The sequence below is a fragment of the Garra rufa genome, chromosome 4 (assembly GCF_049309525.1).
Source record: "Garra rufa chromosome 4, GarRuf1.0, whole genome shotgun sequence".
In the NCBI taxonomy this organism is placed as follows: Eukaryota; Metazoa; Chordata; class Actinopteri; order Cypriniformes; family Cyprinidae; genus Garra; species Garra rufa.
The window spans coordinates 46,673,095-46,687,352 of record NC_133364.1 but is presented as its reverse complement, the minus strand read 5'-3'; positions in this window follow the sequence as shown (position 1 = coordinate 46,687,352).

Below are 14,258 nucleotides of genomic sequence, written 5' to 3'. Positions count from 1 at the left end.
TTCACAATTCCCCCTCTTTATCATTCATTGATAACTAATAATTGAAAAAAATTCATCACACTTGAAATCATCTACTAATGTTAGTACAAAAATCATAAACAATCCTTCTCACATCCTCTCATTTGTTCTCTGGAAGCCGGGCTAAACGAATAAGCACTGTTATTGCATTCCTGACATGGGTCAGACCCTCAGTCACTTCTCAGATATTAAATAGAGATGTTACACATATGAAACTCAAAAACTTCATCACTACTAAACTTAAAATATGCAAAGGCTTTTTGTTTTGGGGGTCTTCCCCCCCCCCCCCCCCCTTTCGAAAGCAAGCCACACATTACAGTTACAGACATAAAGACAGTCAATCCCTTCGTCTTGTTGCATTGTCTCGTAACACGGACAAATGACCTGCTTAAAACCTTCGTCGTTTCATCCTGTCTTAATTCATTTCACTGTAAGTTCCACTACTGCCATCATCACTATTAATCACTACTTTCCTTCAGATTAGAATACATACTTGTATATCAGGTGTACATTTTTCCCTTAATCACAACCCCTTTTAAGCAAATTTAAGTAATTACATCACATTTATACTCTTCATCTCTGACTTTCATATAAATGATCATTCTCTTAAATTTGTGAACCCAAGCTTCACGCTCTTTTTTTTTTTTGTGGGTATAACCCTTTTTAAAATGCAAGCTTAAACAAGGTAAGATAGATCAGTAGGAAAATTTGGGTTAATCATTAAACCACATTTAAACCACCTTTTTGCTCAAAACTCCTTAAGTCAATTGTCGTCTGTCATGGCCCTCATCATTACTGATCATCCCTATCCATTGGTGGTTCCCACGTCCCCATAATCACATTGTCAGTCAATACATCCATCTTAACCATTTGAAGTGAAACCCCTGTCTTCACCAGTCTCTGTACTGAGCTGGATACAATTTGCAAGAAACATGGTAAACACATCAGCAACAACAGTCCCACTGCTATCATTGGTAACACAGTGCTACACAACCAGTAGGCCCAACCTCCCCCGAGGCTGGTCCACCATTCTGCTTGTATGGACTCAGCTTTTTCGGGCTCTTTTACGGCCCTTCTCAATTGCGCCACAATATTTGTAATGTTGTCGCTGTAGTCTGCCTCAAATCTCTTTACTCCATCCGCTCCTCCTCCCAGGATGTAGATGGGACCTTTTACAGTGGCTAGCATGAATCCACGTTGCTCACACGTCAGCTACCTTCACAGCTGTGTGTGTAGTTAGGAACACATTGAATGGGCCCAGCCACCTTTTACTCATTCCTCAGATCTCATCCCCCACGAAATCACCCGGTTTGATGTTGTGCAAGGAACTTTCAGCAACCTTTCCTTGAGCAGCTTTCACCTGTACACAGACATTTAGACAACAGAGAAGACATTTCTTTGCAACAACCTAACATGTCATGCTCACATGATCCTGTTGATGGCAGCTGTTGTTTGCCCCCTTCTATTCCCATAAACAGTGGTCTACCAAAGAGAATTTTGTATGGGCTCAGGTTTACCCTAGATCTTTTCCTCATTCTTGTATCCAAGAACAATGGGAAGCACCTTAACCCATGTAAGTCCAGTTTCCTCACAAATTTGACCAATTTGTTTTATTGACTCATTAACAAAATGTGTGGCATTGTCTGAGCTAATTTTCCATGGGTTTTTCCATCCCGGGACTATTTCAGTCAACACAGCCTTTTCTACTGCTGCTGCTGCTGCTGCCTGTTTCGAGACTGGAAAAACTTCCACCTATTTGGACCACATGTCAATCATCACCAAGCAGTACTTTCCCCCCCACATGGGGTCAATTTAATGAAAACCATCACCAAATGAGTCTGCTGGTGGTGGCTGAGATGCTCGGGACATTTTTATCCCTTTTGCCACATTATGTTTGTTCCAAATTACAAATCTTTTACAAAAAATTTCCACAAAATTTTGTTAACCCCTTTGTGACCACAATTCTTTCATTGTGCACAATTCTTTCATCTGTGCTACCATTCCCCGTTCTGATGCTTGGTCCAACCCATGCATCATTTTTGCATAGTGAGGAAAGAAGTGTCGGGGTAAACAAGGCTTGCCATCACAGCTTTCCCAAACAACGTCCAGCCAGACTTCCTCCACAGGTTTCTCTCTGTCCCTAAAGCAAAAGTCTGCATGTTCTGTCAACAAGAAGAAAGTATCATCATTATTTTCAGATAACAAAGTACATTCTGTTTCTTTGGCTATTTAGCCACAGCGACCTTCGCTGTCGCGTCCGCTCTGACGTTTCCTGTGGATACTAAATCTTTGTTATTTGTGTGTGCTGCACATTTACAAATGGCTATCTTGTCAGGCAGCAAAATTGCTTCTAATGAAGCTGCCAAAAAGGGGAGCATGAATTATTGGGCGCCCATCTGAATTTTAAAAATGCTCTGTTTCCACAGTGCTCCAAAATCTTGAAAAAACAAAAAAATCGTAACGCGAGTTTGTATACCTCGTAACGTACTTATTCGTCCTGAGTTTTCACGCCTCTGTTACAGTCACAAGCTCTGCTGCTTGTGCTGAATCGTTTTATGGCAACGAGCCAAATGTCACAATTTCAAACTCATCGTCACAGAATAGCCAACTTTGTTCTGACCTGTTTGTGGATCTCTGAACGCCGAACCATCCACAAAGAGGACATTTTGTGTTTTCAAGTGGTACATCTGAAAGATCTGCACATGGCATACTCACTTGATCAAGCGCAGTCAAACAACAGTTGTTCCTCCCCACCCTCCTCTGTCTGAAGGAGGGTGGCAGGATTCAAGGTTGTGCAACTTTCAACACTGTTTTGGAAATATCGAGCAAGATAGTATGGTATCGCAACCAACGAGCCGTCAATAAATGCAATGTTTTGTGCTCGTGCAGAATCATGGACACTGTGTGCCAGACAATCAATATCAGGTCATAATACCCTATGAAATCTCTAGACATCATCAAGGCCTTCTCAGCAGATGCCACTGCCCTCAGACAGCAAGGCAGGCCTGCTACTACTGGTTCTAGCTTGATTGAAAAAATAGGCCACAGGTCACAGTCTGTCTCCATGATACTGCAAGAAAACAGAAGTCATAAACCCATTTTTCTCATTCACCATCTGAACAAAAAGAATTAGTTGGTACCTGTAGGTCCAAAGTTGGCGCCAGAGACAGCTGAAACTTTATGTTCATGAATGCCTCGGCCGCCTCCTCTGGCCCTTCAATGTTGTTGCATGATCTCAACCCCTTCCCTAGAGTTAGGGCTCACAGGGGCTGTTCAATAATCACATAGTTGGGGATGAATGTTCTGCAATACGAACACACTCCCAAAAATGACAACATTTGTTTGTTTTTTTTATTCTCAGACAGGGATTTGCTGTTGGGTGTATGACATGTCTTAAAAATGTAAACTTTTGGTTTAAAAACTAGCTTTTGATAGTGTGTTACATATTGAAATACAGCAGTTCCAGCTGTCAGGGTCAGAGGCTCCAGGCAAGTCTACCACTGAGTAGAATGTCACATCTTGTGAAATTTTGCAACAAAAATGCATATAGATTTGGCACTAATGGAGCTCTTTTTCTGACAGCTGCGTTTACTGCTTTTACTTTTAAATCATGGACAAAGCGCCACTTTTTTCACAGGAAAAATCATTACATAGCATTATTACACCTTTTTTCAATAGTGCCTCAAACACTGGTTTTATTCCCAGTATCGCCTCTGTTTCAGGAGGTACTGGTGTTGACATGGTCTGTAATCAGATTTTGGAGTGATCACAACCGGTTTACATCCCTTAATCAAGCCCACATCATATTTGTGTTTTGCCCAGAATTTAGAAGGCACCTCTGCCAAAGCAGGGTGCATATCTGAGGTGTAAACATTTGCCATGCAATCATTTTCCTTTGTATTTTTCTCAATAGGTGTCACTACCTCATACCTCTATGTTATGCCTACACTCATACACATAAATGCCCCAAAATGCTCACTATATCTTACGTCATCAAATTTCTCACTCCAGTCTGTCACTTCAATACAGCTTCTCAAAAACAACTCTACTTCAGACCACTGCTCATCCCTGGCCTTCGAAAACTGATAAGTGAAGCACAGACTCTCCTGCTACTAGATAAAACAGAAGCTTTTTCTTTTTTTTTCTTTTTTTTTTTCTGTCAGGCTAACTGAAACCGCACACACCTTTTCTGTCTAAAATATCTTTTTACTGCTCAAAGTTTTCCTACCTCTCCTCTAAACCAATCTTTCTCCTATTGGTGGTCTATTTTTCCCATTATGACATGTGATGTGCAATGTAATTTTGTCAAACAGCATAATTTGTGCATTGAATGGCTCTGTTCAATTCTCAGCCAATTCACACACCCTCTAAGCCCACCGGGTCTTATCTTGCAGACTGCACGATTTCTCCTCCTGCTCTGTCACTCTGACACCCCAGGAGTCAGTGACAAGCATCAAATTTAGTTTTAAATTTTAGTAATCTCGACCCATAAGGGGTACAGGGCATGCCAGTAAATTAGAAAATGATTGTTTTAACACTCAGCCCCCCTCTTTTTTAGGGTGCCGTGAATCTTTCAAAAAAGATTTTCCTCTTCCCCCTCTTGTCCGTTGATATCGGGCAGCAGAATAACCCCCAGGTTGCGTTTACAGCCTGCACCATGGCCAGCTGTAGTTCTTTATCAGTCCTTGCTTCAACCCTTTTCGCCTTCACCGTTTGTTGTTCTTCGGTATGCAAAGCGTGCGCTAAAATAGCAGACAGCCGCCCATTCTTCCACTCGATGTAGCTGGATTACATTGCTCGTGCAATTTCAGGTTTCAGTCCACTCAGAAACCAGCTTCGCAGATGACACTTCCAGGTTTCAGGTTGATTTCCTCTCTCGTCGGGCTCTTTCAAGCCGCTGTGTTTGTTGAAAGTCTCGCACAATCGATGATAATAGTCTTGAACAGATTCTTTTCTGCTCTGGCAACAGTTGCCACTCCTTGCTGTGCCCACACGTGCTGGAAATGCTGTTTTGCTCACCATTTCTTCTCTTAAGGCGGTTCTTGTCTTTCTTTTGTTTTGTTGGGGGGAGTCTGCGTGCCTTCTCCTCTTTAATTTCACTGTTGGGGGTCTCAGGAATCGTTTCGGGGTCTTCTTCTTCCTCTTTTTGGCCCCCTGCGGCTTTCACCTGTTGTTGTGGTGATGTTGGTCTCGTTAGTGATGATGTTGGTCTTTTCGGTGGAGAGCAGTCGAGATCGGGGTCCACTTTCAGGGCTTGCAGCTCAGCCACGGGATAGTGATGATACGGCGGTGCATGTGAAAACACAGAGACATTACACTTGTTAGTAGGTTCATGTGGTGATATCATTTGTGGAGAAGCGAAGGCATCACACATGTTCAAAAGTTCACACTTTGCAATCACTTCTCCCTCACATTCCTTATTATTTTCCTTTTTTATCCTGTTCTCTCCCAACTCTTTCTGTATCATTTTCCTCTCTCTTCTATCTGCCTCCCTTATCCAACAATTCACTGTCTGTTCACAATTCCGACAAACATGTTTCGCACAGCACCCTTTCTGTGCTTTACTGCTACCCTCTTCAATCGACTCCTTTACCACTCCTAATCTCTTAACACTAAACGTTCCCTCCTCTGGGACATCATAATATTTATCCAACTTTCCAATATCTTTCATGCATTTTTGGCCATACAATTTTCTCATTTGATCAAACACCGGTGTATCATATTTATCAAATTTACTCTGAGATTTCCCCATAGTGACTCTCTTTCCCCTGGGTACCCGGCGCCTTAAATAATCTGTTAGACGTCTCCAACAGTTCCGACTCCTAACCCCTAGTCGGGAGGGCGAAGCGGACCCCGCTCCGATTAACAATGACCCACACAGCCTAAAACCCCACTTGAAACTTACTCCTTGTGTCGTACTTGCTTACGTGATTTCGATCTCCGAAATCTCCCAATCTGCTGATTTCAATTTCTTCGTGAAATCTTAATCACGCTTGCTTTCCCCACACAATTTTTTTTTAAATTTTCCTGTATTATCTGTGCTGTCGTTTTGTGATTTGCCCCAAATCACGCGTGATGCCCCATCACGCTACCCACAGAGTCAGACCAGCCACTATGGTTTGTCTCAATTCCAATTATAATTCAGTACCCAAAATTTTCTTAAAACACTTTAAAACATCCAAAATCGTTCTAAACCATTTAAATCAGTCTCTTACCGGAGAGTTCTGATGCCACTCGGGTTCGTTTTGTTGATTCCAGTGGTGTCCCTATCGGGCCCTGGCGGACGGCCCCTCGTCCCTCAATTTATTCGGGGTAGGGCTGCGACTTCTAAGTCCAGGATGATCAATCACCGTCCGCTCTCGGGTCCAAAAGGCACATCCAAGGAAATCCCGCTTCTGACGCCAAAATTGTCATGGCAAAAATCAAACGACTCTCATCGCATAAGAGACAAACTCAATCAATTGTCTTTTGTAAGGATTTATTCTTGGCAAAGAAGGTCAGACAGTCATACAGGAACACAGGTTGCTGCAGAGTGTGACAAAGAAGGGAGGGTTTCCTCCACTTTTATATCTCTTCCCTAGTCCCCAAGGTTATATCTTTAAACAGCCTGTAACTCTCCATCCCCCAGGAACCAAAGAAAACTCCTTTTTTTAGCATACTAGTCAACCTATAGAAAACCTTCTAAGAGACCTTTTGGGTCACCAAAGGTGCCCATTTGCTTCCCCAGCTGCTTCCCCTCATCTAGGTGACATTCTTTACCTTTTATGTCTCTTTGCCCTCTGGGTGTCTCTATTTAAAGAAATACTAAATGCCTCTAAAATCACACAGAAAGGGTATGAATGAATTTTTCTTTCACAGTGATAAAGAATCAAATCTGAAATTCAGGAAAATCGATTTAGAATTAATGGTTTATGTTTCTTAACCATTCGTCTACCGAAGTGGTTAAATCAATATACCTTATAAATTCTAAGGTTTATTTTATGCTCATTGTCAGGAGCATAAATAAACCAAATTATTACTTTAGGAAATTAAAAGCTAGGTAGCTTGATCTGGGCAAAGATGAAACTTTGTGAAATAAAGTCAAGACAACTTCTTTCAATGAAACAATGATTTATTGAACTACTCTAGGATACAAAATCTAAGTTAATAAAACATAAACACACTCACACACTCATACAGTTCAAGGATGGTAAGTTATTAATTTTAAGAACCCCAAAATTGTTCTAGTACTGCTATTAGCTCTCAAATCGCAACCTTTGAAAACCACAAAAGCAGAGACCCAGCTTAAATGATTTCGCACCAGATTCAACAAGAATCAGAGACCTTGTTTACTTACGCTAGTGCGTAGGGAATGGGGTTTCCCTTTGTGGGCTAGTCTCAGCAGAGATTCTGTTTGGTTGCTAGTCGGTCTTTGGATGAAGTCATTGGGGATCCTTCGAAGGTGAGGGTTGGGCAACGTAACTTGGTGTACCGGTATTCGGACCGCAGTTGCCTGGTTATGTGGGTTGTTGCGCTCAGAGTTCGGTGGGCGCCTGGGTTGCAAGACGCGTAGGCTCTGAAGGTTCAAACCGGGTCACGAAGTCTTTGCAGTATCTGGAGAGTTCTGGAGGGCAAGAATGCCTTGTAGTTGGAACCAAGCTTGCAAAAAGCTGGCAATTCAAGGCTTCTGTCCTGTAAGAGTTTGCTGGCATAATCGCGTGCCAGCAAACTCTTACAGAACCAGAAGCCTTGAAATGCCAGCACAAGAGACGAAAGACCCTGCATTGAGCAGGGTGAAAGGCATCAAACTATTATGAACATGGGATTTTAAATGGACCGCAAAGCATGGCCCCAAGGGCTGCAGTCCAATGGCGTTGCTACGGAGCGGGTCATGCCACTTGCAACTCCTCCTGGCACATGAATTATTATGATATGGATTTCTCTGCAATTTGGTTACTGACTTCCATAAACTAATGCAATGTATAAAATATACACAATGTAAATTTTTCATTCATTCAGACGAGCTGCATTCATTAAGAGCATTCAATCGGCACCAAACATACCATACATATAACTTAGTTTACTGAGGCACGCAAGGCATAGAAAAAATACACGATTACACAGCAAGCATTGCATTAAAGGGAAGATGGATGCCCCATCCCTTTGCATAGTAATTTCGCTTGATTAAAATAGCGTTCTTCGTTTTGATCCTTTTTGCATCATATTTGATAGTGCATTTGTTGCGCACGTGGTGTGAGTTCTTGTTCTAGAAGAATGGGGGAAACAACACACTGTTTGAAAGGGGGTCAGTGGTAGTTCAGCGGGTTAGGATGGCCAGTCTGGAATCAATCCTTTTTCTTTGTTTATTCCTTACTCAATTTATGATGACTTAGGTCACAAGAGAGCCGGACAACTGGTTCTTTGGATGATCTCAGAGAGGGGGGCGATCTCTGTAGATTGTCCTGTGAAATTTAGCAGATTCTGGTCATGTGTTAGCCAGGGGTGACAGTTCACCACTTGCCGTAACGAGTCTCCCAGCACAAATCACTTGTTGTTCTCTTGATGGGATTAACTTTTAATGCTGCTTTGTTTCCTGGGGTGATCGGCAGACGTAGTTTGGTGTAGACAGAATGGCGCCCATCTAATCTTTGGTCATCCTTGGAGTGTGATGAGTAAATCGTTATTTGCACTTTGCGTAACTAAAATCCTACATCCATTTTCCTCTTGAGCTAATTCACAACAACTATATGTGAGGAACTACAGTTGAGGTCAACAGTTTACATCCCCTTTTCAAAATCTGCAAAAATATCTGTTGTTGCTTTGATAGTCGTCACATCCACTGCTGCTCTGAGCTCTGGGTCGGCTGCTGTCCGTGGTGCTGAAGCTCCACAGCTTCACAAATCAAGAATTAAGCCAAAAAAATGCAGCCTCCTTGACAGGGACAGGAACATAGATTCCTTAGCCTGATCACTGTCTGGTGATTTTCAATTAGGCTGTTTTGCAGAGATATGTACTTTTTTGGGTTTTGGTGCAGCAAAAGTCACAAGCCAAAGTCAACAATAAGACGCTAACATTCTGTTTGTTTGTTTTTTTGTTTTGTTTTGTTTTTTTGCACATTGTTGCAATAGACACCATAAGAATAGTACATACAAGGCAAAGGAAGTTAAGAGCAAATAAAAATTACCAAAGTGTTAAGCCACACATAAAAAAAAAAATAAAGATCAATATTAAAACTTGTTGGTTATCCCAAAGCCAGCTAATCATATAAAATCTGAGATTAATAAAAAATAACAAATTGTATAATTTTGTGTGAAACACAGATAGAGATATACAGATAATAATACGTAATACACAAACTGGCAAACACTGATTGATAACATACATTGTGGGTAGGAGACCAGAAGATTTGGACTGATGCAGAAATAAACACAGTGAAGATAACACAAGGACAGCTAGTGAATGAAAACCAAAGATGGGGACAATGAGAGACATGTAGTTTATAGATAAATGTAAGACTAACATATTCATTATGAATCATAATGAATATTAAAATTAAAATTATAAATCATAACATCCCCAAAGATACACAAGAATTTAGAGACTCCACCAGGTAGGCCTATAATCAGTGGAAATGGATCGTTGACGGAGCCAGCATCACAGTATGTTGACTTTTTTATAAAGCCTTATGTATTTATGCTTCTGTCTTACATTCAAGAGAGTACTCATGTGCTGAATAAGATTAATGATATAAAAAATGTAGGTGAATTGTTGTTGGTAACTATGGACATTGAATCATTGTATACTAACATTGATCACGCAGAGCAGAGGGACTTGAGGCTGCAAAACGATATCTGGGTGATAGACCTCATGGAAGTTTGCCTCCTTCTCGTTTTATTGTGGAATTGATGGAGTGGACTCTAAAGGACAATGTATTTTTGTTTCAGTATATTTTTTATAAACAACTAAAAGGTACAGCTATAGGTGCCTGTTTCACTCCAAATAATGCCAACCTATTTTTGGGATTGTGCGAAGAAAGATATATTTTTTCAACTCATAATCTATTTTTGGATAAAATTGTTTTCTGGGGTAGATATATTGATGATATCTTGTTGATTTGGTCAGGTTTGGAGTCTGAATTACACTTGTTTCATGAATATTTTAATGGCACGAATCCCAATTTGAAATTAAGTTTGGATTATTCAGGGTCAGAAATTAATTTTCTGGACTTAAAAATAACTAAGGATGTAAATGGTGATTTACATACTTCTATTTTTAGGAAGCTAACAGATCGAAATAGCATTATTAGAGCTAATAGCTTCCATCCACCTTGGTTGATCGAGAATATCCCTCATGGTCAATTCCAAAGACTGAAACATATTTGTGACTTTCAATTACATGATATGACTAGTAGGTTTCGACAAAGAGGATACAATTCGGAAGTTCTACAAAGAGCCTCGGAAAGAGTAAAATCTTTGGATAGGAAACAATTATTGAGTAAAAAGAAAAAGCTATGACAACATGGTGAGAACAAATCATTTTAATGATGTAATCTCTGGCAAAGTGTATCCAATTGAGTCATTTATTAATTGTAATTCTTCATATGTAGTATATAGGCTAGAATGTGAATGTGGACATTTTGGTCAAACTAAAAGGAAATAGCGTTTAAGAGTATCTTAAGATAAATATGCCATTGGATCAAAAAATATGTTGTATCCTATGGCAAGGCATTACAATGAAGCTGTTCATAGTAGTGAGAGCTCTCTTAAGGTGATTGGAATTGAATCTATCCCATGCTCAATAAGAGGAGGAGATAGACTAAAACAGCTCTTACAATGAGAAACTTTCTGGATTTATACACTTAAGGGAACTAAGCCTCCTGGAGTCAATGAAGAAATTAATTTCTTACCATTTTTGTGATTACAAATTTCTCCTTGATATGTGTACTGTTGTATGTATGCAGACTTTATAGATATGTACATTACTACTATTATTATTGTTTTATTATTAGTTGTGTTTATTTCTTGGGTATTAGGAAGACTTTAGCCACTCCCATGCAAAAGGAGGATAGGTCTAGCCACTCCCACTGATTAACCAGCTGCTTGTGATTGTTTCTGATTGTTTAAAGGTTGTATCAGCTATTCTAGCCTGAAACATAAAGTGTCACTTTCAGCTGACCTTTCCACACGATCCGCTCGCTGCCTGCCCCATAAATTGTCTGTGGGAAAAAAAAAACGCGTCTCTCTGGTCAGCCTAGGGTCCGAGATATGTCAAAAAACAATCGGTGCTACCAAGGATTCCACAGCAAAAACAAACAGTGTTCCAACCAATCAGCGTCAGGGGGTTCGTGTTGTGGACTTTCGTACTGGTGGAGGGATGTGTGAGAGGCAGAGCGAAAGCCCTCAAAACCAACCCCCTGACGGTGATTTGTTGGAACACTGTTTGTTTATCTGTCGAATCGTTGGTAGCACCGATTGTTTTTTTTGGCATATCTCGGAACCTAGGCTGACCAGAGAGACGCGTTTTTTCACAGACAATTTCTGGGGCAGGCAGCGAGCGAATTGTGAAGAAAGGTCAGCTGAAAGTGACACTTAATGTTTCAGGCTTGAAATCGCTGATACAACCTTTAAGAACACTAGTTTGAACTGCTGTGTATTGATGTGTATCCTGAAGAAGGCTGATTGAGCCGAAACGCGTAGATAACTCTAACCCTACTCTTTTAACTTTAAAAAAAAGATTTAGCCCATTGAATTAAAGGCTTTTTTGCGTAACGAGTGCCTTGGAGTACTTCATCTTCTTATAAATCATAATTTTAAGGAAATATATGCTCTTTATTATTTTATTTTCTTATGTGCTTGCTTTTAAACAAATAAATCAATTATATATGTTATAAATAAGGTTTATAGTAGTGATTGACAACTATTAGTCTGAAGGACGGGGTCGTGGTTGACAAAATAATTTGTAGTGAAGGTGTAGATGATCGTGTTTCTGATTAGAATCAATTTATCAAATAATTTATTAAATCAAGACTTGTAAAACTTACTCCTATGATCACTGCATGTAACTGTATATGGGTGCTTAGATGCAAAACTTAATTGTCAGAAACTTGTCAAACCAAAATTATGTTTAAGTTATTAGCTACTGACTTGAATGTTGACTTGAGTCACGGCCCAGGTTTTTTCCTTCATTAGGAATATCACAAATGCTCTGTAATTTATCATGAATGGAACATACTTATAAATCCAAGCAACTTTTATTTGCAGCGTCACATCTCCTGGTGAATCCTAATTTGAATCTGTCTAAATTTTATCAACAATTATTCTAGCCTATCATTTGGTTTCATCAATTAGTTTCTGCGTATTGAACTATCAATAATGAACACTCCAATATTAAACAACCTAATCAATATTTATATATACCTAACTAATAGAGTTGCCAACTACCAGAAATTTTTTTTTAATAGGAACCACACAATCAGAAATCAATTATTTTTCTACATAAATTAAATCGATTCAACGTCTTTCTTCAACAGAATTGCAGACTTGCCACATGGTACCTTCCCAAAGGAAAAAGTACCATAGCTTACTAGGGTATTTATTGGACTTAATTTTTACTATATACAATAATGATTTATGAATTTTATAACCACTAAATCCAAATGGTTCTAAGATTCAGATAATTTATTAAAAGCCAGACATTTTAAATGAGAATTAAAAAGAAAAGTATTTCCCCTACAGTTGTAGAAAATGATCCTGGTGTTATTAGTCTCTCAGAAACAGTTCATAACTTCACTTCAACTCATTCATGTCACCTAAAAGGTAAACCTGTCTCTCTAGTTCAGCTCTGATGATTCAGTAAGGACATCTCCTGGTTTCATCTTCATTTTTCACTCTCACCAGATATCCACATTGAAATTATGACCAGCAGCTTTTACAGCTTTTTTTTTTTTTTTTAAGTAACATTAAAACAATTCTAACAACAAGTTATTAAACGTGCTGCTGCTGTTTAGCGCGACACCCGCTGGTTTTCTCTTTCTAGCGCACAGTGGGCGATAAATAAACGAGAGAGAGACGGGACTGGTGACAGAAAAGCCGATTATAGCTGATCATTGATCAGATTCATGATTGAAGGAGCACCAGGAAAGGGGAGGTGCAGAGCGTGAGAGAAGAAGCAGCAGCGCAGTGTAAAGACAGAATAACTCAAGCTTTGTCTTTTTTTAAAAATAGCGTTCCTTCTCACCTCAATACAGAACACGTCATATTTTTTTCTGAATACGGGACAATTCTGTTTTTTACAAGACAGTTGGTAACCCTACAAACTAACCTTATGAACAAAATAAAATTAACTATCAGTAGCTATCACCTGCCCAGTAGCATTGAAAATCCATCATGCTAGCTAGTACGCAGTACGAGTTATTGTAACTGACTGTAAAAAGTTAGCCAGTAAAACGCAAATAAACTTTTGTCCTTCAAGCCCAGGGTTTCCGCGGGGCATTAAAAAGCATTAAAAGTCATTAAATTGATTTTGCGAAAATTAAGGCCTTAAATGGCATTAAAAAGCATTAAATTGTTTTATACCGGCATTAAAACTTTAGATGGTGTTGAAGAAACAAGTATTACCAATTTATCTTGAATGTAGCCTGTATAATTAATTAACCCCACGGTTCAGTACGCATGTGGTTCGCGGATTAACTGTTAAGTTTAACCATCATAGAGTAAAAGTTTATAATTTGCAAATGTTTTGTCTTGCCAGTTTAAATGCCATTAAAACTATTTAGACCGCTGCAGCAAAAGAGAACACGCGCGTTGTGTTTTTGTTTTTTTACCGCAGCCGCACATACCTGAAGCGAACACGCGCACAGAGAGACGCGCGATTCAGACTATGTAATTCACAGATTGATTCCTCTTTAAAACTTCTCTTAACATACATACAAAGTTATGTTTAAATACCCGTTTTGGTATTCTGGTAAACACAGTCGGTTATGTCTTCAGTGAACCGAAACAGCTGAGAAAGAGATCAATATCAGCATGCCAGTATTAGGTACGTGCATTTGGCCTTAAAGAGACAGCATCAAATAAATACCTGCAGTGAGAAGCACTAGTTATTTTACAATTAATTATTACATTTCTGCACCTGAATACTAATGTTATTGATTTCATTAGTAACTGTGTTGTATTCATCTACACTTGTCATTTGTGTAATTGTTCTTATTTTGTTACTGACTTTATTGGTTCAGCTAGTAGTTTTTGCTGTGGATTAGAAGT